At 44.1% G+C, this 27,327-nt stretch overlaps 1 long non-coding RNA gene and 1 pseudogene across 2 annotated transcripts in view; one reads left to right on the plus strand and one right to left on the minus strand.

The window, feature by feature from the left end:
• Positions 1 to 6,258: 6,258 nt before the first annotated feature.
• Positions 6,259 to 7,434, plus strand: LOC311149230. The gene is made up of 4 exons (XR_014615013.1): positions 6,259 to 6,389; positions 6,712 to 6,815; positions 6,968 to 7,046; positions 7,139 to 7,434. It is a non-coding gene; the product is annotated as an uncharacterized lncRNA (long non-coding RNA).
• A 2,300-nt stretch (positions 7,435 to 9,734) lies between these two features.
• The window catches only part of LOC311148736 (tripartite motif-containing protein 16-like), a 28,506-nt pseudogene continuing 10,913 nt past the window's right edge, over positions 9,735 to 27,327 (minus strand). Inside the window, exons 6-11 of the transcript in view lie at positions 24,631 to 25,238; positions 23,771 to 23,866; positions 11,352 to 11,585; positions 11,080 to 11,239; positions 10,895 to 10,954; positions 9,735 to 10,655 (exon numbers count right to left, since the gene is read on the minus strand). The product of the transcript in view is annotated as a tripartite motif-containing protein 16-like (transcript). The remainder of the gene's footprint in view (positions 10,656 to 10,894; positions 10,955 to 11,079; positions 11,240 to 11,351; positions 11,586 to 23,770; positions 23,867 to 24,630; positions 25,239 to 27,327) is intronic.

Consider the following 27,327-nt stretch of genomic DNA (forward strand, 5'->3'; position numbering starts at 1 on the left):
ATTCAAACTACTATTAAAGCCTATTACCCTATGTGGTGCCTTTCATCAATGCCTATATGCCTCTAACACATTATTTTGCATCTCACCATAAAACAGCCCTGTATCCAAACTAAACAAGCTGTGACCAACCAATTATGCAAACTTCTCTTTATACTATAGATTTTGTGTAAATCTTTTCAAAAATGTTTATAGTATAGTACACTATGCTGTTAAATGTGTTTTAAGACAGTACTAATCAATTCAATCTCATCAGAAATCACTCTCAGGTTCGGTAATCTAGATTATACAGTAATCAGTTTAGATAAATGAATGCATACCAATATTTAACCATGAAAATATTCATTTAAACATAAGACAGGAATTTGATACTCGCAGTAGGCTACGCAAAGTGATATGAAATTCTATCATATTTGCCTAAAACCGTCCTCTCCATTATAGTAGATTCACCATAACTTTAGGAACAATTTAGAAACATTACTTACCAATATGATGACTTTCTCCAACTAACCTTCTCTCTGAATGTTCTCCCACCTAAGATTCTAGCCTAATGGCAAGAGGATTCTATCTTCTTATGACCCCATTATGACATCACTCCAAGATGGCATTCTACTCATCCTCAATGCTTCACTATGTACAACTACAGACTCCCAGTTCATTGTAATGGGACTCTGACAAAGCTGTCATTGCTCACACAGCCACTACATAACAGAGATGTGTTGTGTTCCAATTAAACCAATGATGCTTTGTTAGTGAGATCATTGATTATACAGTACTGGCCATTGAAGACGTTGTTTTCTTGATTGATCTACTGCAGTGACTAACTAGCACATAGATTGATCTGCTTTGCAGCAATACATTTTGTGAGAAATGCATTCAATCCCTTTCAACGTCCAAACTTCATGGAATTAACAAAAGCATAATTTTACAATACAGAGAAACTGTTTATGACCTGCTTGACCTCAAATGAGAGTCCCGAGAAATAAGAAAAAAATGACCTCACGCTAGGGAAGATTTACAAACCACCTCCAGGAGAGTCTAAAGACCTACTGCACCCAATGTACTAGTTACTTTTAGCAACGCAGCTGTATTTACAGTACACACACTAGCGTTGCTTTCAAATGTACTCGGTTGCACAACAACAGTCCGTGGGAAGCCAGAAGTTAAATACAATTCCATTTAAACTTAATGTGCCGGTGGGCAGGGCGGTTGGTCATTATGAGAGGGGTAATTTGAGACAAAATATCTAAAGGATAATATTATTGAACAGACTTTACAAACGTGGGTCTGTTGTAGACCCACTTCCTCTCGGCTTACCTCATGTCAAAATAAAACTCATTTTTTGTCCACCTATGGCACAAAATCAAGGACTATAAGTGCTGGATAGAACATAGACTTAGATAGACATGGCATCATTGTATCTGTCCCATTATGGCGTCTGTGAGAGCACGGGCACTGCCATTAAGGCCATCTCCATTTTGAAGTAGTCCATTTTCTTCTACTACTACTTTTATGAGTTGGTAAACAAACTGAAAGGGTGCATACTGCCACCTGGAGTGTGTTGTTTGAACAGATATAATGCCAAGGTTGGCGATTTACTGGCACCTGTAGTTATGGAATGTTTGCTCACAAGTATAATTCATTGGCTGATCCCTCTTGGTGACCTGGATGGAATTCTGTGATCCTTCCTTAACCCCTAGGAAGTCCCATCCAGTTCACTACTTCAAAATGGTGAAAGTCCTCAATGGTGCTGCCCATGCTAAAACGATCAGGCTATTGGCCACTAGAGTCCTCTATCTATCTCTATTGGACAGAAGTAGTAGGCCTAACATGAAAGTGAAATAATAATGGTCCGTTTGAGTGTCATTCTGACGTTTTAAAAATACATAACACTTATTTAATTGTATTTATTTTACAAATATACACATAGGCCTACAATCATATTAATTATATTTTATTTTATTGAAATATTTGCTCTCTGAACAAGCTCATCTCAAAGCCTCTTTCTCTAGCACCAAAATTGGAATGCGTCGTGACGTCAAGCGTAATTTCAGCCCGTCCCCTTTTGGTGAATGGAGAATCCGCTATCCAATTGTGGCAGTCGAAAACAGCAACATTGTTTCCTTGTGTAGAGAATGGGTCTCAGTAACCCGATAAATTACTAAAGAAATGCTTAGATTAAGATAACATTGATACGCTCTCTAAGTCACCTAGTGCGGTGACTTATTGGTGAAGACATGGAAAAACAACCGAGGTTATTGGCATCCCAACTCCTCCTGAAAAACAGCGTCTTCGAAGTATTGTTAAACCGTGTGATTCTGACATGGAAAGATATTCCGGCCAATAAAAAACGCGTTTCAGGCAGTATACATCACCCGTTCAAAGTCGGTAAGTGTCAAAAGATAAACTGGGTATTAAGTGCAAAGATATATGCTACTAATATATCCCGACTGAGCCATCTAGGGACAGATAGGTGATTTATAGCCTATAGTATGTTCTCTTTGTTGGATATATTCGCTATCCACATTCGCGTAAACACGTAACGAGCGCATTCACAATTCTCTGGATCTTAGTCTCAAAATATATACATGTTTTGTTGCCTGCCCCTAACCTTTTTGCTGATGAAAGACAATACATTATTGTTATTGTCAACGAATGACATGGTATGTTAAAGCCTAAATTAGGCGTAGATGTAAAGGGCACTCTATAGGCCTATCTGAAACAGACAACAAGGACAGTTTAGTGCAGTCTTTTGTTTTTATTTTATAGATACATTTGTATCATAGCAGCGAGACTATCCATTGCCCAGAACTTAGTTTTGAAAGCAAGCCAATTCTGAGTTGTTGAATGTTTGACAGCTGGGCCGCGGAATGCGGCGGCGGCCCTGGCTTGGGTAGATTCACTATGTCGGGTCAATTGGATGTTACGCGATTTGTTCTTGGAGTTTGCAATCACCTCATATGGTAGGCCTAATAACCGCTATAGCGCTTGCACGGTAGCCTTCGTGTTGTCAGTCTATTCCCACTGCATTTAAACGCACAAACCACTGAAAAAAAAACCGCATGAACCTACAGGATCGGGTCACCGCCTTGATGTTAGCGGAGAACGATAGGGTGTTGTCCAGGGTCACGCCAAGGCTCTTCGCACTCTGGGAGGAGGACACAACAGAGTTGTCAACCGTGATGGCAAGATCATGGAACGGGCAGTCCTTCCCCGGGAGGAAGAGCAGCTCCGTCTTGCCAAGGTTCAGCTTGAGGTGGTGATCCGTCATCCATACTGATATGTCTGCCAGACATGAAGAGATGCAATTCGCCACCCGGTTATCAGAAGGGGGAAAGGAGAAGATAAGTTGTGTGTCGTCTGCGTAGCAATGATAGGAGAGGCCATGTGAGGATATGACAGAGCCAAGTGACTTGGTGTATAGCGAGAATAGGAGAGGGCCTAGAACTGAGCCCTGGGGGACACCAGTGGTGAGAGCACGTGGTGCGGAGACAGATTCTCGCCATGCCACTTGGTAGGAGCGACCGGTCAGGTAGGACGCAATCCAAGAGTGAGCCGCGCCGGAGATGCCCAACTCGGAGAGGGTGGAGAGGAGGATCTGATGGTTCACAGTATCAAAGGCAGCAGACAGGTCTAGAAGGACAAGAGCAGAGGAGAGAGAGTTAGCTTTAGCAGTGCGGAGAGCCTCCGTGACACAGAGAAGAGCAGTTTCAGTTGAATGACCAGTCTTGAAACCTGACTGGTTTGGATCAAGAAGGTCATTCTGAGAGAGATAGCAAGACAGTTGGCTAAAGACGGCACGCTCAAGAGTTTTGGAGAGAAAAAAAAGAAGGGATACTGGTCTGTAGTTGTTGACATCGGAGGGATCGAGTGTAGGTTTTTTGAGAAGGGGTGCAACTCTCGCTCTCTTGAAGACAGAAGGGACATAGCCAGCGGTCAAGGATGAGTTGATGAACGAGGTGAGGTAAGGGAGAAGGTCACCGGAGATGGTCTGGAGAAGAGAGGAGGTGATAGGGCAGGTTGTTGGGCGGCCGGCCGTCACAAGTCGGAAGACTTCATCTGGAGAGAGAGGGGAGAAAGAAGTCAAAGCATAGGGTAGGGCAGTGTGAGCAGGACCAGCAGTGTCATTTGACTTAACAAACGAGGATCGGATGTCGTCAACCTTCTTTTCAAAATGGTTGACAAAGTCATCCACAGAGGGGGGGAGGGGGAGGAGGATTCAGCAGGGATGAGAAGGTGGCAAAGAGCTTCCTAGGGTTAGAGGCAGATGCTTGGAATTTAGAGTGGTAGAAAGTGGCTTTAGCAGCAGAAACAGAGGAAGAAAATGTAGAGAGGAGGGAGTGAAAAGATGCCAGGTCCGCAGGGAGTCTAGTTTTCCTCCATTTCCGCTCGGCTGCCCGGAGCCCTGTTCTGTGAGCTCGCAATGAGTCATCAAGCCACGGAGCAGGAGGGGAGGACCGAGCCGGCCGGGAGGATAGGGGACATAGAGAGTCAAAGGATGCAGAAAGGGAGGAGAGGAGGATTGAGGAGGCAGAATCAGGAGATTGGAGGGAGAATGATTGAGCAGAGGGAAGAGATGATAGGATGGAAGAGGAGAGAGTAGCGGGAGAGAGAGAGCGAAGGTTGCGACGGTGCATTACCATCTGAGTAGGGGCAGAGTGAGTAGTGTTGGAGGAGAGTGAGAGAGAAAAGGATACAAAGTAGTTAGGGGTGTAATGATCCATCTACTACATCGATGTATCGATTTATATTCCTATGTTCCAACTACATCGATCTGTGCTCGGCAAGTTGGCCTTTTGGACAACATATATCGATCTAACATCGTTTTAAAATGTAATAAATCGATTGTATCGATACTATGAAATAACCCATTGGATTTAAGCACGTCAGACTTTATATGGATGTTTTTTCTTAGCACTTTTAATGATAAAGGCTTTAAACATTACTCGATTCAGTCTGCCTATCCGTGACGTCATCGCGCCAACAGCAGCGCAAAGGCGCAAAGACAACCAAACATAGCATGGCGGACGAAAGAGGAAAAGCCGAAGAGCGAGAAATTATCAAGCCACCATTGCGGTCCAGTGTGTGGAAACACTTTGGCTTTTGCAAAGACGGAGATGTTCTAAATAAGTCGCTCGCTGTTTGTAGGATATGTAAAGGTCAAGTAAAGTACAACGGCAACACGACAAATCTCTCCAACCACCTACTAAGGCGCCATGGGATTTCACACCACACCGACCGTCCAGGCACCTCTTGCAGCGTTCCCGCTGCTACAGCAGCGAAAGGTAAAGTCAACTCTGCAGAAGCCTCAGGTCTCGCCTGCATGTTTAGTCAGAGACTAGGCCAAAACTCAGCTCGGGTGAAAAACATCACGGCAACAATTGCCAAGTTTATCTGCAAAGACATGCGACCCTACAGTGTGGTTGAAAATCCGGGATTCCGTGAAATGATTCAAACATTGGAGCCAAGGTACACAATACCAAGCCGACCACACTTCTCAGAAAAGGTTATTCCTGCATTGTACGAAAGTACTAAGAATGATGGGAAGCTGTCGCTTTCTCAAGCTGAACGAGTAGCGATAACGACAGATGGCTGGACGTCATGCTCAAATCAAGGGTATGTGACAATTACCTCTCATCACATTGATCAGGAGTGGAAAATGAAGACCTTTGTTCTGCTAACCAGAGTTTTAAATGAAGCCCATACTGGTAAAAATATTGGCGCATTACTGCGTGAAGCCTGCATGGAGTGGAAAATCTACGACAAGAATCCTGCCATCGTCACAGATAATGCCAGGAATATGATTGTGGCCGGTGCAGAAGCCCAGTTCAGTCCACACATTACCTGCTTCGCACATACACTCAACCTTGCCTCGCAGAAGGGTTTGGGGGTGGACCGTGCTTCCAGGTTGTTGGGGAAAGTGCGAATAATTGTTGGATATTTTCACCGCAGCCCGATTGCATGTCACGCCCTACAGGAAAAACAAACTCTGATGGATGTACCAAAACATAAACTGATCCAAGAGATAATCACCAGATGGAACAGTTCATTCGAAATGCTTGAACGTTTTTTGGAACAACAGCCAGCTATAATGGCAACTCTGATGTCCAAGGATCTACGAAAGGGGGTCACAGATGTAGGCACACTGAGTGAGAGTGATATTGCCAACATGGATGACATTGTTCAGTTGATGGGTCCTGTCAAAATGGCAACCACTGTGATGTGTGAAGAAGACCAGCCAACTCTCTCTGTAAATGCTCCTCTTCAAGCAAAACTGCTGAAACACCTACAGCCATGCGAAGACGACTCAACCCTGGTTGCAGAGATTAAGAGGGTGATGGCCAGTGACCTCTCCACACGCTACAGAGGCACCCAAGATGCTCTCAACATAGGTAATTAATTTGGAGTCTTAATTAAAATCAACTTGGTTAATATTTTAGGTTATTAGACTGTATTAATTTGTAAAATGCCACACCTTTGCGTTTTCAAGTTTGAATTTGAGTTGGTTTTTCATATGGAAAAGTAAACAAGATATCTGCAATACAATTCTTAGTTCATGGTGGCTTTACATCATCACTGTGCCACATTTCTTTTAAACATACTAAAGTTTAATCTTCTGATTATTTTGTGTATGAGGAGGTGGTCATCACTTGCAATTTCAGGTCAACCTAATTTAATAATGCAATGAATGCAATATTCTTGTTCTTTAAACAGCATCAGCGTTGGACCCGCGATTTAAAGAACTGCCCTACCTGGAAAAAGAGGACAGAGAACAGGTCTACACAAAACTGGTTTTTGAGGCAGAAGTGTCCCACCAGGTAACTCTTCTCCTCTTTCCTCTGCTCTTTTCTCTTCTCCCCTTTCATTTGTCCTCTCTCAAATCTCATCTGTTCTTTATCTTCCTCTAAATTTATGTGTGCAGTATTACAGAGCAGAAATTTGAACAGTTCACACATTCTTACATCAATAGATGCAAGCAATGGGAAATCAGGAGGAAGACGAGGGAAGCTCAAGCACAAAGCTGTCAGGATTCAATGAAGAGACCACAGGTGTGTTTCATGTGATACCAATAAAAGATTGTTGTTGTTTTGTATTAATGAGAAACATGACTATATTTTGAAATATATTTCTTATATTGTAGCTCCAAATGAGTCACCTCCTTGTAAGAAGAAAGCCTTAGATGCGCTGTTTGGCGATTCCTTCACCCAAAGAGAAAGAAAATCCACAAGCGAGACAGCCAGAGCAGAGGTGTTAAGGTACCGAGCAAAAGATGCGTTGCCTTTGACTGAAAATGCCATGAAGTGGTGGAGATCTCAGGAGAAAGAGCTACCTGTACTTTCCACCCTTGCTAAACGGTACCTGTGCATTCCAGGCACCAGTGTGCCAGCAGAACGAGTTTTTAGTACTGCTGGCGACATAGTGAACGCACAGAGAAGTGTTCTGCAGCCAGATCATGTTGATCAGTTGATATTTTTGAAAAATAATCTGTAGTCATTGAAGAGTAGCCTAGTAGGTTACACTTGATCTTTTGTTGAATATTGTTTGTTTATTAAAATGAGAGTAGTAGCAGGTTCATCCACTGCTCATTCAACCTGAAGAAATGTTGGTTGCACTTTATTTTTGATATTAATACTGTATTTGTATTGTAATGATGAAAAACAAAAGCAGAAGTAGCAGGTAAACCTACTGTTAATTCAACCTGAAGAGATGTTGGTTGCACTTTATTTTTGATATTAATATTGAATATTGTCATGTTGAAAAACAAAAGCAGAAGTAGCAGGTAAACCTACTGTTAATTCAACCTGAAGAGATGTTGGTTGCACTTTATCTTTGATATTAATATTGAATATTTTCATGTTGAAAAACTAAAGCAGAGGTAGCAGGTAAACCTACTGTTAATTCAACCTGAAGAGATGTTGGTTGCACTTTATTTTTGATATTAATATTGTAATATTTTTATGTTGAAAAACAAAAGCAGAAGTAGCAGGTAAACCTACTGTTAATTCAACCTGAAGAGATGTTGGTTGCACTTTATTTTTGATATTAATATTGTAATATTTTTATGTTGAAAAACAAAAGCAGAAGTAGCAGGTAAACCTACTGTTGAAATGTTGGTTACACTTACTGTACTTTTATTGAAAATGTATTGAATATTGAAAATGAGAACAGACAATTTTAACTTCCTGTTAATTCAACCTAAAGTGTTGTTTGCACTTTATTTAAATAAAATGTGAATGCATTTGCCATTCATTGTTGTTTACTTGTTTATTTCTATTCATAATTAATTGATACCTGATTCCATTACAAGAAACAGGAATCTAGGAAACTTCACCTGCACTGTCCAGTATCCAGGTATTTATTTCAGTCACACTGGTTGAATTTTTGGCTAAAAGGTTCCTGAATCGATTTCAAGTCACTGAATCGTTTCGGATCGTATCGTTCTAAATGAACCAATATCGTCCTTGAATCGTATCGACAACCACGAATCGTGATACAAATCGAATCGTTGTTAAAACGAATCGTTACACCCCTAATAATAATAATATAATATGCCATTTAGCGGACACTTTTATCCAAAGCGACATACAGTCATGTATATATATACATGCACTAACGGTAAGTTGCTCTGGATAAGAGCGTCTGCTAAATGACATAAATGTGTATGGTTTGAGAGAGAGAACATCAGGTAAAGTTCTGGGGGATGTCAGCCATGAAGTTGTCTAAACACAACTGGAATATAATTTGTTTCTGATTCATTGTTAATGGATTTTCAATTAGGAACACAGGGGAAAAACCTAACACAACAACACACATAACACACAACCAATAAAAACAAAGGGGGAGGAAACCACTAAAGTCATTACCATATTGTCATTTTCTAACGACAGGGAGAAAACATGTAAAATCTAGAAGACTACTTTAGATCTGGTCAGAAGAAGCCTAGTGCACTACGTAGGGAACAGGGTGTCATTTGGGCCAGAATCAGTAACTCCCCTGAGTATGAATTGTCTCTCTATCTTATCTGTCTTCTATATGATGTTCTCCTCTCCTCCTCTCTTCTCTATTCACTCTTCTATCATCCACACCACATGCCAGCTTCAACACAATCCATTTACAAGTTAAAGACACACCTTGGAATAAATAGCAAAGGAAAACTACTACTAGATGTATTTTTTATTTCCCATCACCATGAATCATATTTAATAACTGAACAGTAGCAGACCGAACTTCATCTGTTCCTGACTCTGGGTAGTGGATTAAAAAGACCATCAATCTCCAATGATATTAAAGTACAATTCTGAACATTACTGATATACTGAGTGGCAAGTCAAGATATCTGCTGGGTTTTTATTGTTTGGTTAATAGCACCACCTACTGGACAGGTTTAATGCTGCTTGACTGAGCAGTATGGGAGAATAAAAGATGCCAAATTTAGGGCCGGTTTCCCGGACATCTCCATTGAACATGCTTTTTAGTCTAGGACTAGGCTTCATCTGTGTCCGGGAAACCGGCCCATATAGTTCAATTAGCAAGTAAGTAACACTACCTGTTCCATGATACTGAGGAAAATTACATTGAGACAGAGAACCAATTGAGAAAACATTTCAATGGTTCTGAATGACAACCAACATACATTAACAGCATACATCATGATTAATGTGAATATATAAGATTAAAACATTGCACTTAAAAAAATATGAATGCATTAAATTGTAATTCATAACATCTTCTGAAGATCAAATCAGTCAAATAATTGTACATAAAAACAGAGCAGAATTAATCATCACATCTGGGGACCATCACCACCAGCATGACTAGTATCTATGTGGACCCTACTACAGTTTAACCAGCTCAGCTATAGACTACACCAGCATGACTAGTATCTATGTGGACCCTACTACAGTTTAACCAGCTCAGCTAAAGACTACACCAGCATGACTAGTATCTATGTGGACCCTACTACAGTTTAACCAGCTCAGCTATAGACTACACCAGCATGACTAGTATCTATGTGGACCCTACTACAGTTTAACCAGCTCAGCTATAGACTACACCAGCATGACTAGTATCTATGTGGACCCTACTACAGTTTAACCAGCTCAGCTATAGACTACACCAGCATGACTAGTATCTATGTGGACCCTACTACAGTTTAACCAGCTCAGCAGTACCAAAGAGACTAAACCCAGGATAGAGGGGCTGAGTGAATGTGGTCTGGACTCTGTGGAGGAGGGTCATTGTGTCAGAGACACTGTAGAAGGACAGAGTACCTGCCTTGTGATCCAGGTACACTCCTACTCTGGAGGACTGAGGGCCTGATACTTCAGTCTCAACATTATTGTGTATGAACCAATAACTACCACTATAGCACTGTAAACTCCAGGACTTGTCATTCTCTCCAAATCCAACATCTCTCTCTGTTCTGCTGATGTCTTTATATGAGACTGCTGTAACAACAAACCCCCCACTCCACTCCACCTCCCAGTAACAGCGTCCAGACAGACCCTCTCTACACAGAACCTGGTAGATGTTTGTGAATCTGTCTGGATGAACAGGATATCGTTGGACTTGGCCTGTATAGGTCACCTTTCTGTTCCCTTCAGACAGAGAGAGGCGTGTGTGTGCTGTGTTTGGGTCCAGTGTGAGCTGACAGGAATCTGGGAGAAGAGCAGAGCAGAGACCAATGAGGGGAGTTAGAACAATAAGTGAAGTCAGATACTGTATCAACCCTGTCTTTGATTAGAGCACAGCAGAGATCAAATCAGAGAAATATGAGGAGTCAGATAGATACCCAGTCTTTGATTAGATCTACTATTGCTATATAATTCTAGAGGGATTGTTAGGAGTGTCAGTAAAAAGAGACTGTTAGTTACTTCAGAATAACATTGAGACTCACATTGTAAGAACTGTTCTCTGGTCTTGGGCTCTGGAGGCAGTACAACATCCACTATATTCACTACAGACACACAAACACATTCACAGAGAGAGGGAATGTTATCATCATACCATATTCCACATGTATATTACCAGTAGGGAACTTTCAATGGTCTAAAGTTGATGTTCTTATTATTTTCAACACACCTGTAGTGGAGATCTTGGTCCATTCTCCTTTAAGGAAGCCTTCTAGCTTCTCTCTCAGTTCAGACACAGTCTTACTCACATCTCCAAAGTACTGAAGAGGACGGACAACGATGCTGGGTAAGTCTGAAGATACACTGGTACTGGAGAGAGACTGACAACTCTGGGGGGAGAGAGAGAGAGGGAGAGAGAGAGAGAGAGAGAGTGAGAGGGAGCAGAACCAAATGATTGAGAGTTTTAATTTAATATCACATGTATCAAGGCAGTTTAGTTACCTGGAGGAAATGGATGTGATCCTCTGTGTGTGAGAGCTGCTCCAGCTCAGTGCTTCTCTTCCTCAGCTCAGCTATCTCCTGCTCCAGTTGCTCCAGGAGTCCTTCAGCTTGACTCACTTGAGCCTTCTCTTGGGCTCTGATCAGCTCCTTCACCTCAGAGCGCCTTCTCTCAATGGAGCGGATCAGCTCAGTAAAGATCTTATCACTGTCCTCCACTGCTGCCTGTGCAGAGCTCTGTTAAGAGAGAGAGAGAGACTGACTTGTCTTACTTTAATGAGCCATCCTCATTACACTAACACCCCCACCCCTAAAAGCACATTGCGTGCCACCACAACCTCCACACAATCACATTATCCAGTACCCAACACCACAGTACAATACACCAACCAGCACCACATTCCAACCGTCCATCCAACCCCTCCTCTCCAGCCGTACAGACAGCCCCCCTGAGCCCCCATCCCTCCTGAAACATCTCCACACTGTTGATCATTTTGTACAACTCAAACTCAACCCTAAGGCGTCAACAGTAATGGCATTACCCTGGCAACACAGATAACAAAAACATGATGAACAGTCTGTCATTGCAGAAAACGGACACCCCTCCCCAACTCCCAGGTCAACCCGAGCCAACCAGCTATTGGTGTCCAGGGCTCCATGTAATACCCTCCACTGGAGGACCCCTGACCTTTCCAGCACAGGGAGCTTATAGAGCCCCTCCACCTATACCCTGCCATGCTCTCAGCCCCCACAACCCCCTGCCACTGATGCCCCTTCACTCCCACTAAGCTCAGAGTGTTAAAAGTCAGTAAGTCCTCCAGACTCTCCTGCCAGTCCCCAGTCTCTGCTGTCACTTGCAGTGGTGGAAACTGTGGTGGCCCCTCCTCAGGCTGCTCCAGCCCTCAGTACTGCAGCATAGAAATCAGAGACCCCTGCTGTATTGAGTCTCTCCTGCCGCATGATGAAGAGCTGCTGATCCAGCCCCAAACCACCAGCCCTCCTCAACAGAGCACATGCTGGTTCCCTCCAGCCCACCTCCATACGGTACAGTAGCCTCTGTGCTGCTGAGTCAGAACGCTGCCACCCTGACCAGAAAAAATGCACTAACTTGAGCTGCAGGTCCACAAGCAGACCACCGGGGGCGTTGAGAATGGCCAATTTAAGCCATAGAGAGGATGCCACCAAGTTGTTGATGATCAGCACCGCCCCTCTGTATGCCACTTGGGAGATGAGCCACCTCCACTTCGTCAGCCTCGACACCACCGCTTGTGACACTCCTTCCCAGTTCTTCCTATCCCAACCCTCCGAGCCCAGATACACCCCAAGCATCTTGAGCCACTCACAGCCCCATTGCAACCCCCCTGGAAGCTGCGGAGGTGCCCTGTCCCTCCATGCCCCACATAACAGAGCCTCACTCTTGCCCCAGTTTCCCTAAGCAGAAGACGCCCCCTCGTACACCCTCAAACTATTCTCCAGGGCCTGTAGGTTCTGCTCATCCCTAACCAACACAGACGTCATCAGCGTATGCTGACACTGCTATGCCTGTCCCCAACCCTATGCCTGGCTCCCACACTCCCTGTAGCCTCCTGCGTAGCAGGCCCAGAAAGGGCTCAATAACAAGAGTCTATAGCTGCCCTGACAGAGGGCATCCCTGGTGAATGCCCCTCCCTACCCAGACTGGCCTACTGAGCCCTCCCCACACCTTGACCATACATGAAGCCCCAGCATACGACCGCAACATTACGTGGTCCTCTGTAGCTCAGCTGGTAGAGCACGGCGCTTGTAACGCCAGGGTAGTGGGTTCGATCCCCGGGACCACCCATACACAAAAATGTATGCACGCATGACTAAGTCGCTTTGAATAAAAGCGTCTGCTAAATGGCATATTATTTATATTTATTTATTTAACATTTGAACACAGGCCACAAAATTCTCCCCACAACCAAAACAACACATTGAACAGATATTCATGGTCCACCCTATCAAAGGCTTTCTCCTGATTATGAACAGATTGTTTGTGATTGAGCGTCCTGGTACACAGTACGTTTGAGTCTGTTAACGAGGACCTTGGCAAAGACCTTATATTCCACACAGAGCAATGCCACAGGCCTCCAGTTCTTTATGTCGCTCAAATCCCTATTTTGGGCAGGAGAGTCAAAGCCTCCCGTCTACAGCTTAGCGACAGCTCCCCCACCCCGACGCATTCACGCAACACACGTTCTGTCCAATAATTCCCCAGAACTTTTTATAAAAATCCACAGGCAGACCGTCTGAGAGACAGCAGCTGAGAGTTTGTGTAAGGCCAGGGAAAGGTCTATTTGATTTCTCTGTGACAGAGAGAGTTTGGAAAGGTCTGTGAGCAGAACCTGAGAAAACCCAGGATAATAATAATAATAATACTAATAATAATAATATGCCATTTAGCAGAAGCTTTTATCCAAAGCGACTTACAGTCATGTGCATACATTTTTACATATGGGTGGTCCCGGGGATCGAACCCACTACCCTGGCATTACAAGCGCCATGCTCTACCAATTGAGCTACAGAGGACCACAGAGTTCTGCCCTCTATAAATCAGAATACAACTCCACAGCCTCATCTCCCCACAACAGAAGTTACCCACCCATCAGGCTCCCTCATCTCCCCACAACAGAAGTTACCCACCCATCAGGCTCCCTCATCTCCCCCACAACAGAAGTTACCCACCCATCAGGCTCCCTCATCTCCCCACAACAGAAGTTACCCACCCATCAGGCTCCCTCATCTCCCCCACAACAGAAGTTACCCACCCATCAGGCTCCCTCATCTCCCCCACAACAGAAGTTACCCACCCATCAGGCTCCCTCATCTCCCCCACAACAGAAGTTACCCACCCATCAGGCTCCCTCATCTCCCCCACAACAGAAGTTACCCACCCATCAGGCTCCCTCATCTCCCCCACAACAGAAGTTACCCACCCATCAGGCTCCCTCATCTCCCCACAACATAAGTTACCCACCCATCAGGCTCCCTCATCTCCCCACAACAGAAGTTACCCGCCCATCAGACAAACGTAAAACAAGGGATTTTCTTGGTTTCCCCACTCTGTTTTTCCAACCCCTCTGGGGAAACAGAGAACTGAGCCCTGTACTATAATATAATATAACGTGCCATTTTGCAGACGCTTTTATCCAAAGCGACTTACAGTCATGCGTGCATATATATATATATATATATATTTTTTTTGTGTATGGGTGGTCACGGGGATCGAACCCACTACCCTGGCGTTACAAGCGCCGTGCTCTACCAGCTGAGCTACAGAGGACCAGGTGCAGACACATTTATGAAAGCAAAGACAAGGTCATTATTTGGGCTCTAAACACTAACAACCTACCCTTACACACCTCTTTTGCTACCCCTGCACTAAGATTTCTGCCATGGCATTTCAAGGTTTTTGGTTTACATATTCCCCCAGTCTTTGCCGCCGTTCATGTTAAGGAAGTCTAACCGTGAAATCTCCATAAGAGGTGGGAGGGAAATCACCACAATCAGAAACCAGTAGAGAAGCCCATAAAGCCGCCATGCCAGAAAAAAACATCAATTTAAGCAGATTCTGAAGACATGCCCTTAAGAACCCATGACCCATTTTCTCAGCCTATACCGCTTCCTGGGTGAGAGGACACTAAACCCCTAATTCTTCATCACGTGTTGTACTGACCTTACAAACCTTCCAGGATCAATCAAATAAGACTCCAGCAGAACCTTCTTTTTCCCCTTTAGTCTCCATCAGGAACCTAGAAAGTTCTCTCACCGTATATACTGGGCCCTCAGCCTGACTGGCTGTCAGCTCTGGATCCAATGAGCCGTCTGAAAACGAGACGCCTTGTCCTCCGCTCCCGCAGACTCACCTCCCCCCTCTTCCTCCTCCTCCATTGGTACGGTACCGTCCTCCTCCTCCCCAGTCTCTGCCCCTCTGCACTTCCCCCCTGATCAGAGCCTCTTCCCCAATGACAGGCAATATTTCCTGGGATGAGCCCACCAAGCCTTCGCCCACCGGAGTCTCTGTTACTACAGAAACCTGCCTCAGCTCATGTAGCCCAGCTGCAACCCTCCCCACCACCGCTTTCTCCACGGCCTGCGCACCACCACTTGGCCATGCACTACTACCGTGTAGCTCAGTTGGTAGAGCATGGCGCTTGCAACGCCAGGGTTGTGGGTTCGTTTCCCATGGGGGGACAGTATGGAAATGTATGCACTCAATAACTGTAAGTCGCGCTGGATAAGAGCATCTGCTAAATGACTAAAATGTAAAAAATTTACTCTCCTCCCTCCTGGTACCCCTGCCATTTATTTTGCAATTCTGAGTAATCATTATTTTAGTAAGGATTAGTAAGGAAAAACTATTTATTCAGTACTACTGCAGTTGCTTAATAATTCCAATAGATGGCAGCATAAGACCATGAATGACATTTCAGAAGATTAGTTTAGTTCTCTCCCTGGATACACCACCACTCCCCCTCACAGGAAAACTCCTCCTGCCTGAGCTTTTTACTGTCCCTTTCCACACTGCTAACGCAAGAGGAAGGACTGAAAACACATTACTGTGAAGTAATATAATGATGATTCATGTTTATTATTACCTGTTTTTATGGTCATGTTTTGAAATTATACTTCATTACTATAATGATTATCAATACGCCTGAACATTAATTCAGTCACCTCTGGTCGACAAAAACGTATTTTCCTAGTACATTAATTGTCAAATTCATCAACCAGCATCGAGCACTTTGCCTTCTCACGCAAGCGAGGGGCATGTTGAGGTAAATATGCTAACCGCGACGGTTGCATTATGTAATTTATTGGTGGGCTGGAAGATGCAGTGTTTTTTCTTTTCTATTCAGAGGCTATTTACTCCCAATATGAGATAATTTTATGTAGAAGGTTTTTATAATGCATGTTTACTAGGGTTGAGGTTAGCGCATCTGAGTAGGGATTATTTAGGTTCAATACCTGTCCCACCTATCAATCATATTCCTGCTTGTAGCCTATAACTGATGATCCCCACACTAGAAACACCGAAAACTATCTGTGCTAGCAAACCCTTTGTTCCACCACTCCCCTGTGTAACCTTGACGTTTGTTAAGAAACAAACACTTGTCTATGAAAACAGACATGTTTAACGGATTCCGCTTGGCTCCCAGCCGAGAGCACACGAAAACCACTTGCGAATTTACCAAAACTAACCAACTACTTGCGGTCTGTTCGTACGTAATAAACGGAGGCAGATTAGCCACCACAACTCTTGTCGAAAGAGGCGAAATCTGCACCAACACACCCCTCACAAAAATCCCACTCGCAACAAGACAAACCTTTTTCATTAACACAACCACCGCCTTGTTCAATCTGGATGCAGAGTGCAGATGTTCCGCTCTAACCTGTTCGCCGACCATGAGCAAAACTTCCTCCACACCTTTCTCCGGAATGCACCCGAAGCGACAGCGTTTCTTCTCCATTCGGTTGAGGCCATCACGCCGCCCTAACAAACTACCCCTACTCCCCCCTCAACTCTAAACGATAAACAGTGGAAACCAATAAACAAACCCTCCACCATCAGAAAATAAATTCAGAAAATGCGCAAGAACCAAAAGAAAAAAGAATAGATGCCCACCTCACGAACCACAAAACTCTCACGCGACCAACTTCTTCTTCTATGAAATAATGGCGGTCCACAAACCAACGTTAAAGGTGCATGCCGCCACCTACTGTGCTGGAGTGTGTGGTCAATCATGGTTTCCAACATTTCTAAATCCTCCTACCTAACTCAGTACTTCTGAGAAAATAAAAAAGAGCCCTACTAACTTCTAATATACCCTCCCCCATCCCCAAAATCTCTTCCAACCCCCCCCAACCCAGTCCAACCTCAATGACCCTACACTTCAATCTTTCCCTCTCTTCAACATACTTACAACAATATAACTACACATGCTCCACCGTTTCATCGACTATACCCTCCAGACTCAAACCATTCCCATGCTTGCCAATCAGATGTAATGACGAGTTCAATGTACAATGTCCTAAGCGCAATCGAGTAAACACCACCTCTTCCTTCCTAATCTGACCTTTGAATCTTGGTCCATCGACCTTTTTTGGAGGGCATATAAATGCCGGCCCTTGTGCTCAGAGTTACATCTCTTCTGCCACACATCTATCAAAATATCTCTGATCTTACATTTGGCCTCACCTCTACTCAGTGGAACATTAATATAAATGATATCTAGTTTCCAAGCTCTTTTAGCTAACTGGTCTACAATTGAATTCCTTTCCACACCCGAATGTGCTGGGACCCAGAAGAATCTCACTACTACACCCATTCTCTCAATTCTCCATAATAACATTAATACCTCCAATAGTAGGTCACTCCTATTAGATTTACCAGATGATAAACTATTCAATACAGACAGAGAATCTGAGCATACTATAATTCTAACAGGTTGTATGTCCTCCACCCACTGGAGGGCAACTATTATCGCCAACAGTTCACCTGAGTATACTGACAGTTCATCTGTTAGTCTTCTACATATCTGCACATCAGATTCAGGAATGTAAACGCCTGCTCCTGTGAGCCCACTATCTGGGTCCTTGGATCCATCTGTGAAAAGCCGTAAAAAAGCATAAAAACTTCTAACAATGTAATTGTCAACCATTTTCCCTATATCACTGACTTCTGACCAATCTTTCATTTTCTCTACCAAGGTTAGATCAACAACAGGGTCTGGGAGTAACCATGGAGGAACATCCCCTATCACCACAGAAGGGCCAACCTCCAACTGCCTCAAACCACTCTCATCAGCAAGCTTTCCAACTGTCCAACCAAAACCACTGCCTTGTCTACTAGTATATTCCCAACAGTCATCTAGAACAGTAGCAGTGGGATGCTCAACTTCACAGCCTTTCAACCTAACCCAATAAGATATTGACCATTTTTTACGCTGTATATCCAAAGGCATCTCACCTGCCTCCACTAGTAAGGCACATACAGATGTTGATTTAAATGCACCAATACATATCCTTAAAGCTAAATACTGTGTTCTGTCCAGGTTCTGAAGGCAAGTCTTTGCCTCTGCTCCATAAACGACACACCTGTAATCAATTGTCGTCCTGATCAGAGCTCTATAAATATCCATCAACGTTTGTCTGTCAGCACCCCATTCATAACCAGAGACTCACAAAACCAACTACCATAAAAGTGATGGAATGAGAGAGACAGAGACATCGTTACAACTCTGTACAAAGCCATAATATAACGGTTCTTCTTCTTTGGAGTTTAACGGTGGTTGGTATCCAATATGTTGCATTACCGCCCCCAACTGGACTATAATATCAATCCATTATACTTTGTAATAATACAAAAAACACCCTTCCAACTAACCCTACACTCATTAAATACCCACTACCCCATTCCACTACTTTGACCCTATCTGCTCCTGCACCATGCCAACGGCCTGGGAGGACGGAACACCACCACTCAACACACCCTGTAACTCTTCTGAAGTCAAATCTCGTATGCCCAAATACTTCTCTGCAGCTGCCACCACAACATATATTTTCTGTGATTTACATTCCATTTCTGCAGTACAGTTAATAAACATTGCTATGAATGGTAAGAAGCTAACTTTACTGAAGCTTATATCACTCGTTGGCCTATCCCTCTGTGCTGGCACAGATCTACTACTCACAGGGATCCTCTCAGGATCTCTCACCCTTGACACATCCGCCTCTACTTTCTTCACTGTCTCAGCATACGACACCTTCTGCACTACTCTGACTCAAGCCACCTCAACCTACCTCTCTCGCACCGGACACTTCAGATCCCCAGCAACATGGGCATCCCTACAGTTGACACACACAACTTTATCCACCGAAACTACACAATCCTCTATCCCATGCCCTCCTGCACAATTCCCACATCTTGGAATCCCCCTCCTACAAACTGCTGCAACATGACCATAAACGTTGCACCTGAAACAGTGCAGTGGATTCGGCACAAAAGCTCTAACAGGATAACTGATATATCCTAACATGACTGTCACACCAAACGGCAGGCATCACAAACACCAGGGGCCTCATGTACAAAGACTTGCGTTGAATTCATACTAAAACATTGCGTACGGACATAGCCATAAATGTGCGTATGCACCAAAAAAATCTGATGTATGAATCTCTGCGTACGCAGCATTCCACATACATTCTCTTTGTACATCCCAATCAACGCGAAATTGAGCGCACATGCACGAGCACCACACCACACCCTGTCTCCTCCCTCAATTAAATCAATTTAAATATGGTAATTAGTCCAATTTGCAAAAGAAACCTGCAAGAACATGGCTAAAGCAAGCAAGAAACGAAATTTCACTGAAAACGAATTAGAGGTGCTACTATCAGAGGTAGAAACAAGAAAAAATATTTTATTTGGAAATCTGTCCTCTGGAATTAATAACAAAAGAAAGAAAAAAGAGTGGGCGAGTTTGTCTGATGCCGTCAACGCGGTGGGATCTGAGAGTCGCACCGTAAATGAACTGAAGAAGAAATGGTCAGACATAAAGGTGGAAGTTAAGCGGAGAACTGCTGCGCACCGACAAAGTGTGGGCAGAACAGGCGGTGGTACAGGGACGGATGAACTTGCACCCTTTGATCAGAGAGTTGCCTCTATTGTAGGAGACACGTTAATCTCTGGAATCGTATCCGCTGATGTAGGAGACTCGGATATACTACACAACTGCCAGCAAGGTGACTCAGATTTATTTCCTTAACTTTGATATACACAGCCAGCCACCGTTTAATTTTAAAATGCATGCAATATAGCAAAAGGTACACCAGAGATTTCACGTATCCACTGCTTTTATTGCAAATGCGTGTACCCATTAATAAGGAACAGACTCAAATTACTGTTAAGATGTGCCTGTGTTTAATTGGACTTAGGAACCGCAGGAACGTCCACTGGCACGCACTCAGAGTCCGCACCACCTGAGCAGCCAGAGCCCATTCAGTCCAGCGTCTCCCGTGTCTCTAATGTTCCCCCCAGTGCTGAAGCCCGTCCATCTGGCCGTGTCTTGACGCATGCTGTTCTGGAGTCACAACAACAAATTGTTAAGGCCATTGAAGAAATGAACAGTCACCTTAAAAATGTCACTGACACACTCACAGAAATAAGCCATTCATTAAAATAATTGGTCAAAAAATGAACTTTGTGTCTGAGTACCATTTATATTGTCGCAATTACACGTTGACGGGCCTGAATGGCTTGTTTATTGTGCTGCACATATACTGGTCCTGGGTCAGGGTCATCTGGCGGTGCCCCCACCTCACCAAGGGGTATGCCATGCCTGTGCGTGACATTGTGCAGCACTCCACAGGCCAGTATGATGCGGCAAACCTTGTCAGGGCGGTATAACAGCATCCCCCCGGTCCTGTCAAGGCAGCGCCACCGACATTTCAGCTGCCCAATCGCCCGCTCCACAACTGACCGAGTGCGGGAATGGGCATCATTGTATCTGCGCTCTCGGTCAGTTTGTGGGTTGGTGAGGGGGGTTAACAGCCACGTCTTTAGTGGATAACCACTGTCTCCTGATGGGCAGTAATAATAATTACAGACACAAACATTTTACTTTTAGATAGAACCATACATTTTTTAAATGCATAACTTACCAAGTAGCCACCCATCGCGCACCCTGCCAGCTTGGAGTCTCATCCCAACCATGCTGTTTGTAAGGATATATGAATCATGGGTTGACCCAGGCCACCTTGCCACAATATTTGTTAGGCGCATTTGTGCATCACATATAATCTGCACATTTATTGAATGGAAATGTTTCCGATTCACATATGCAAATTCGTCTTCAGATGGCGCCTTTATAGCAATATGTGTGCAGTCGATCGCTCCGATTACATTAGGAAAACCGGCTATCGCTGCAAATTGCGCTTTGATGTTTGGCTGGTCACCTGCATCGTATGGGAACGTTATATACCTGGTAGACAAGCGGATGATGCCATCCCATACAGGTGGCATTGCACGGCTCAAACACGACTGGCTTATTCCTGAGCGGTCTGCCAGTTCTCTTTGGAAAGAACCGGTTGCTAGGAAACCAAGTGTAGTAAGCACCTGTAAAGGAACGGGTAATGCGTGGCTCCTCACTGTCTCTCTTTCCAAATTCGGACCCAACTCAGCGCAGAGCTCCAAGAGTATAGCCCTTGGAAATCTGAAACGGCTGATGAGCCAGTCATCGTCGTGGGCCAGAAAATCACCGTGGTCCCTAAAAACTTGTTCTCTCCGGATTTGTCCATTGAAAATGTCTTCTAATAAAGCCAAAGCTGCCATTGCTAGACGGGTTGTATCAATTTTCACATCCTTTATATATGTTCTTACTTAATTGCATAATTAATAGAATATTCTAATAAGACTCGTGTGACAATAATATGGCAAATCATTTATCAATTACAAATTATAAGCAATATCTGGCAGGTGCGATAGAACAGTTCGTAGTGTAATGTTTGCCACTTCACTTTATTGCCTCTATGAGTCGCCAACGGACAAACATCACAAAAATGTACGTACGCCAGGCCTGAAGTTTACGTGGAAGAACGCACATTCTTACGTTAATTTCACTGTTAGTACATCTGACCGTGAACGTGAAAGCTGGCGTACGCCGTGTTTTCGTGCCTTGGAGTGAAGGTCTGTCTGCACTGAGGACAGCTATAGACCCCTTTCAGAACATCCTGATCCCAGCAGCCCTCAATACAGCTCCTACAGTAACTATGTCCACAGGCAGTAGAGACCGGCTCCTTCAGTAGATCCAGACAGACAGAACAACAGAACTGGTCCTGGTCCAGCAGAACACCCTGATGAGCCATTTGGACGGTTGTTCACTCTCACACAGACAGACGACACAGAGACTCAGATCAGTTTTGTTTCCACAGAAGAGAGTTTGTGGAGAGGGATGGACTTCCTGGTTGTGCCAGAGGGGTGGGGTTTTAAGGAGGGAGGGAGGGAGGGAGGGAGAGGTTTGAGGAATGGAAGAAGAGAGAGAGGGACTGCATGCAACAGCAAGAGGGAGACAAATAGTTTTGTTCCTGTGGTGAATTAGTATTAATAAATTGTAGAGTTTGATGGACTATGAGGTAGAACTGGGTTAATCAAGAGCATAAAGTTAGAATTCTTTGTTACTGGGCCAGGAATTGTATTGGGTCATTTAATTTCACTGTGTGGGTGAGTAGAGCGGGAATCTGCCCTAGGGTCAGAGTGCTTGCTCTTACTTAAATCCATGGCTGTCTTATCTGATGAGAGACTGAAACTAGCTTGGGGCCATTTGTTTTTGTCTTCAAACACAGTGAAAAGAGCCAGGGTTGAACAGAGTTTAAACTAAACATGAGTGTTTTTGCAAGATAAGGATTGATTGATTGTAGTACTCTGAATTTAATGAAAGTTGAGTTTAGCTGCTCTCAGAGACAAAGGAAGTGGGCGGGGCAACAAAAGAGCGGGAAAACTGAAGAGGACTATATAAAATGGAGGGAGACCGCAAGAACGGTGTGCCACTCTGCAGACTGGTATCGGCTTTGTTGAAAACTTGAATAAAGTCATTTCTTGATGCAACAAAAACTCTGTAAGACCTTATTTGTAATAAAGTATAGTGGTTATTTTCCACAACATTCCTAGGTTGGAGCCCTTAACATGGAACAAGTGAAATAATGAATCTTAAAATGTGAGTTGTTAGAATATATAAAGGATAACAGTTTCTATGAACTACATATGTGTAATTATTTTAATGATCTTTATAATGCCTTATAATACACTTACTTGTTTAAATTAAGCAATAAGGCCTGAGGAGGTGTGGTATATAGCAATGTTTACTATTCATTTCTGATTGTTTATTTCACTTTTGTTTATTATCTATTTCACTTGCTTTGGCAATGTAAACATATGTTTCCCATGCCAATAAAGCCATTTGAATTGAGAGAGAGAGAGAGAGAGAGAGAGAAGAGCGAGAGAGAGAAGAGCGAGAGAGAGAAGAGCGAGAGAGAGAAGAGAGAGATCCATGTTAATGTATAGGGGACATGAGTCAGTCATGGTTACTCATGGTTATGTGATGAAGTAGCCAAGCCTGCGATTTCAAAATCAGTGTCGGCCCTCAGCCCAATAGGGAATGTCCTCTTGGTGTAACGGTCAAGCTGTTGCTTTCTCCCGCAGTAGACCTGGTTCATATCCCGTCGGTTACATTAAGCAGTCTATTCTCTGAACAGAGTCCAGACAGCATGTTCCCAACAGTGAGGTCAGTGGGATTGGAGAGAGTCCCCTCTCCCTCTCTCTGTCTCTCTCTCTGTCTCTCTCTCCCTCTCTGACTTGAAGAGAGAAGTGAAATTGTGTGTCTCCTCTGGTCAACAATACTCACCTTGAGAGACTCCACAGCCTGTTTGAGCTCCTTCAGCTCCTTCTCTCTCTCCTGGAATCTCTGCTGGACCTTCTGCTGACTCATCCCCAGCTGCCTCTGTGGAGAATCACTCTTCAATGAGCTATCACGCTTTATTTGTCCAATAGATCAATAGTATAGTAATGGGACATAGGGTCCATAGAGAGGAAGGTCTAAAATCTTGAGGAAGTCCCTTTACCATATGACATTTTCTATGTTTCTGTCACGTTCGTCGGATACAGAGGACCAAGGCGCAGCGTGGAAGGTGAACATATTTATTAAATAATGATTACACGAACAAAAACAACAAATCGATACGTGACGTCCAAAGGTGCAAAACACAAACCTACACAGGAACAAGATCCAATAAACACTGTGGGAAAACTGGCTGTTTAAGTATGGTACCCAATCAGAGACAACAAGCAACAGCTGATACACGTTGCCTCTGATTGAGAACCACACTGGCCAATATAGAACTACAAAACTAGAACGAAAAACAAATGAAAACTCACACCCTGGCTCAATATACTAGAGTCCCCAGAGCCAGGGCGTGACAGTTGCTATGTTAATGATTATAGTATGTATGGTAGGTGTACATGTATCAAGGGGTTGAGACTGAACTTTGAACTCTTAAAAGGGCATTCGGAATGATAATAGTGTTTGAGTTCAGAAAATGGTGATACATTGGGAGCAAACTCAATATACTCAAGGTTTGTGTTCATATTTGTTCTGCCGTGGATTGATTTCATTTGTATGATCTCATATTCAAACAGCCTTAGTTCCTACTGTATCTTTAATTCTTTGTTTATCAGACAGTCACCAACAAGTAGTTCTGGTCTTACCTGTTTCTCAGTCCTCTCTGCTGCAGCTGACACTGTATCATGGCCTTTATGTTCATCCATTGTACACAGCAGACAGATACACTGTTGATCGGTACGACAGAAAACCTCCAGCAGTTTTCATGATCAGAGCAGATCTTCTCCTGTAGTTGTGCGGTGGCTTTGACCAGCTTGTGCTTCTTCAAAGCAGGAGATTCATAGTGAGGTTGGAGGTGAGTCTCACAGTAAGAGGCCAGACACACCAGACAGGACATGAGGGCTTTCTGCTTTCTGGTCCCAGTGCAGACATCACACGCCACATCTCCAGGTCCAGCAGAGCACAGAGCAGGAGGGGGAGCAGCCTGGAGTCCTGTCTTCTTCAGTTTCTCCACCACTTCAGCCAACATGTTATTTTTCCTCAGATTAGGCCTTGGAGTGAAGGTCTCTCTGCACTGAGGACAGCTATAGACCCCTTTCAGAACATCCTGATCCCAGCAGCCGTCAATACAGCTCCTACAGTAACTGTGTCCACAGGGGATGGTGACCGGCTCCTTCAGTAGATCCAGACAGACAGAACAACATAACTGGTCCTGGTCCAGCAGAACTCCCTGCTGAGACATTTGGACGGTTGTTCACTCTCACACAGACAGACGACACAGAGACTCAGTTTAGTTTCCTCAGAAGAAAGTTTGTGGGACTTCCTGGTTCTGCCAGAAGGGTGGGGTTAGAGGGAGGGAGGGGTTAGAGGGAGAGAGAGAGAGAGAGAGAGAGAGAGAGAGAGAGAGAGAGAGAGAGAGAGAGAGAGAGAGAGAGAGAGAGAGAGAGAGAGAGAGAGAGAGAACTGTACGCAATGTTAATAGAGACTAAGATTTGTGTTCCTAGGTTTGGGCCCTTAATATGGAATAAATTAAATAGAGTGGTTAGAATATGTAAAGGGTAACAGTTTCTATGAAGTACATATGTATAATGCTTTTAATGAATTGTGTAATGCCTTAAACGTATGTGCTATGACACTAACTATAACCATCCATAATACAAGACTCACATTTCATTTACTCAGAGGTGGGGCTTACAAGACTCACATTTCATATACTCAGAGGTGGGGCTTACAATACTCACATTTCATATACTTTTCAAGACATCACTGTAGGACAAACATTTGATTTGATATCAGAATATACTTCAAATAAAATAAATCAATGTATGCTACAGCAGAACACATATTATAGTATATAGGCCTCCTGCCTATCTGATAATATGAAGCGCATATTCAGATTAACTTCACAGTACAGAACAAGTTTGTAAAGATTTCCAGAACCTCCCACAACACGGCCATTTCCTGGTGCGTCTTCTCCTCCCTATTTCTTGTTTTGCTCCTGGTGTCTGTGACACGTCTGGGTCCTTTAGCAATCCATGACCTCACATAGGGGACTGGGTTGAATTTGGTCAGGGGTGGGCCAACAAGGTTCAGATAGAGTAGCCCTGATATGGTGGAGGTATGCAGAGAGGCGCGGGTTGAGGTGCAAATCAGATTCCTTTGAGAAAATCCCTGCTGGCCTTCTGCACTGGAGATGGGGATGGTGCTGACCGCCATCAACATATCTTTAAGTCCATCTGCAGATGGGGATGATGCTGACCACCATCAACATCTCTTTAAGTCCATCTGGAGATGGGGATGGTGCTGACCACCATCAACATCTCTTTAAGTCCATCTGGCGATGGGATGGTGCTGACCACCATCAACATCTCTTTAAGTCCATCTGGAGATGGGTATGGTGCTGACCACCATCAACAGCTCTTTAAGTCCATCTGGAAAGTCTCCTTTATCATTACCATCAGAGTCCCTGTACTGCCTGTAGGCCCGTATGACCATACGTGGACTGTCAATGCCAAACCTCTGGCAGAGAGATTCTATCACTGTTTCTCCATACAGTGCTCCTGCATCCTCTGGCCAGTATTGAGCATAAAGCACCTTCAGCTCCTCTATGAACTGGCTGTATCCTGTATTGTCCACCGCCCGTCCTCCTTGAGAACATTATAGCCTCCATGTTCCTCGCCAAGCTCTAGAAAAACTCTGTCTGATTAAGTACTCTGTCGCTGGGTCTTCCACCATTCAGTTTGACTCCTTGGAAAGAGTTCTCCTGAATCCCTCTCTGGCTGAGTTGTGTGTCGGCCTGGCTGCTCTGCCATGGCACTGAACACCCTCACTTCCCTGGTGACTGCCCTGTGTGCAGTAATAACACCCTCACTTCCCTGGTGACTGCCCTGTGTGCAGTAATAACAGCCTCACTTCCCTGGTGACTGCCCTGTGTGCAGTAATTACACCCTCACTTCCCTGGTGACTGCCCTGTGTGCAGTAATTACACCCTCCCTTCCCTGGTGACTGCCCTGTGTGCAGTAATAATTGTGCAGTCTCTCATTTGGAGCTCGAGTGACAATTCAGATAGTTCTTTAAATGCATCACACATAAGGCCTAGATTGTTAACAAACGCATGCGAGGATATCCCCATGGCAAGGCCACTATAACTCTGACGGGTCACGCCGTCGTGGGAGGCATCCTCAGCTGCTGTGGTGAAATGCTGGTGAAGAGCCGGGTAATTTCTCCACACAGACTCTACAGTTCTAAGGAGACCAATAGTTTACATTTTTACATTTACATTTTAGTCATTTAGCAGACGCTCTTATCCAGAGCCACTTACAGTTAGTGAGTGCATACATTAT

This window comes from Coregonus lavaretus, assembly GCF_964263955.1.
Source record: "Coregonus lavaretus genome assembly, chromosome: 21".
Lineage (NCBI taxonomy): Eukaryota > Metazoa > Chordata > Actinopteri > Salmoniformes > Salmonidae > Coregonus > Coregonus lavaretus.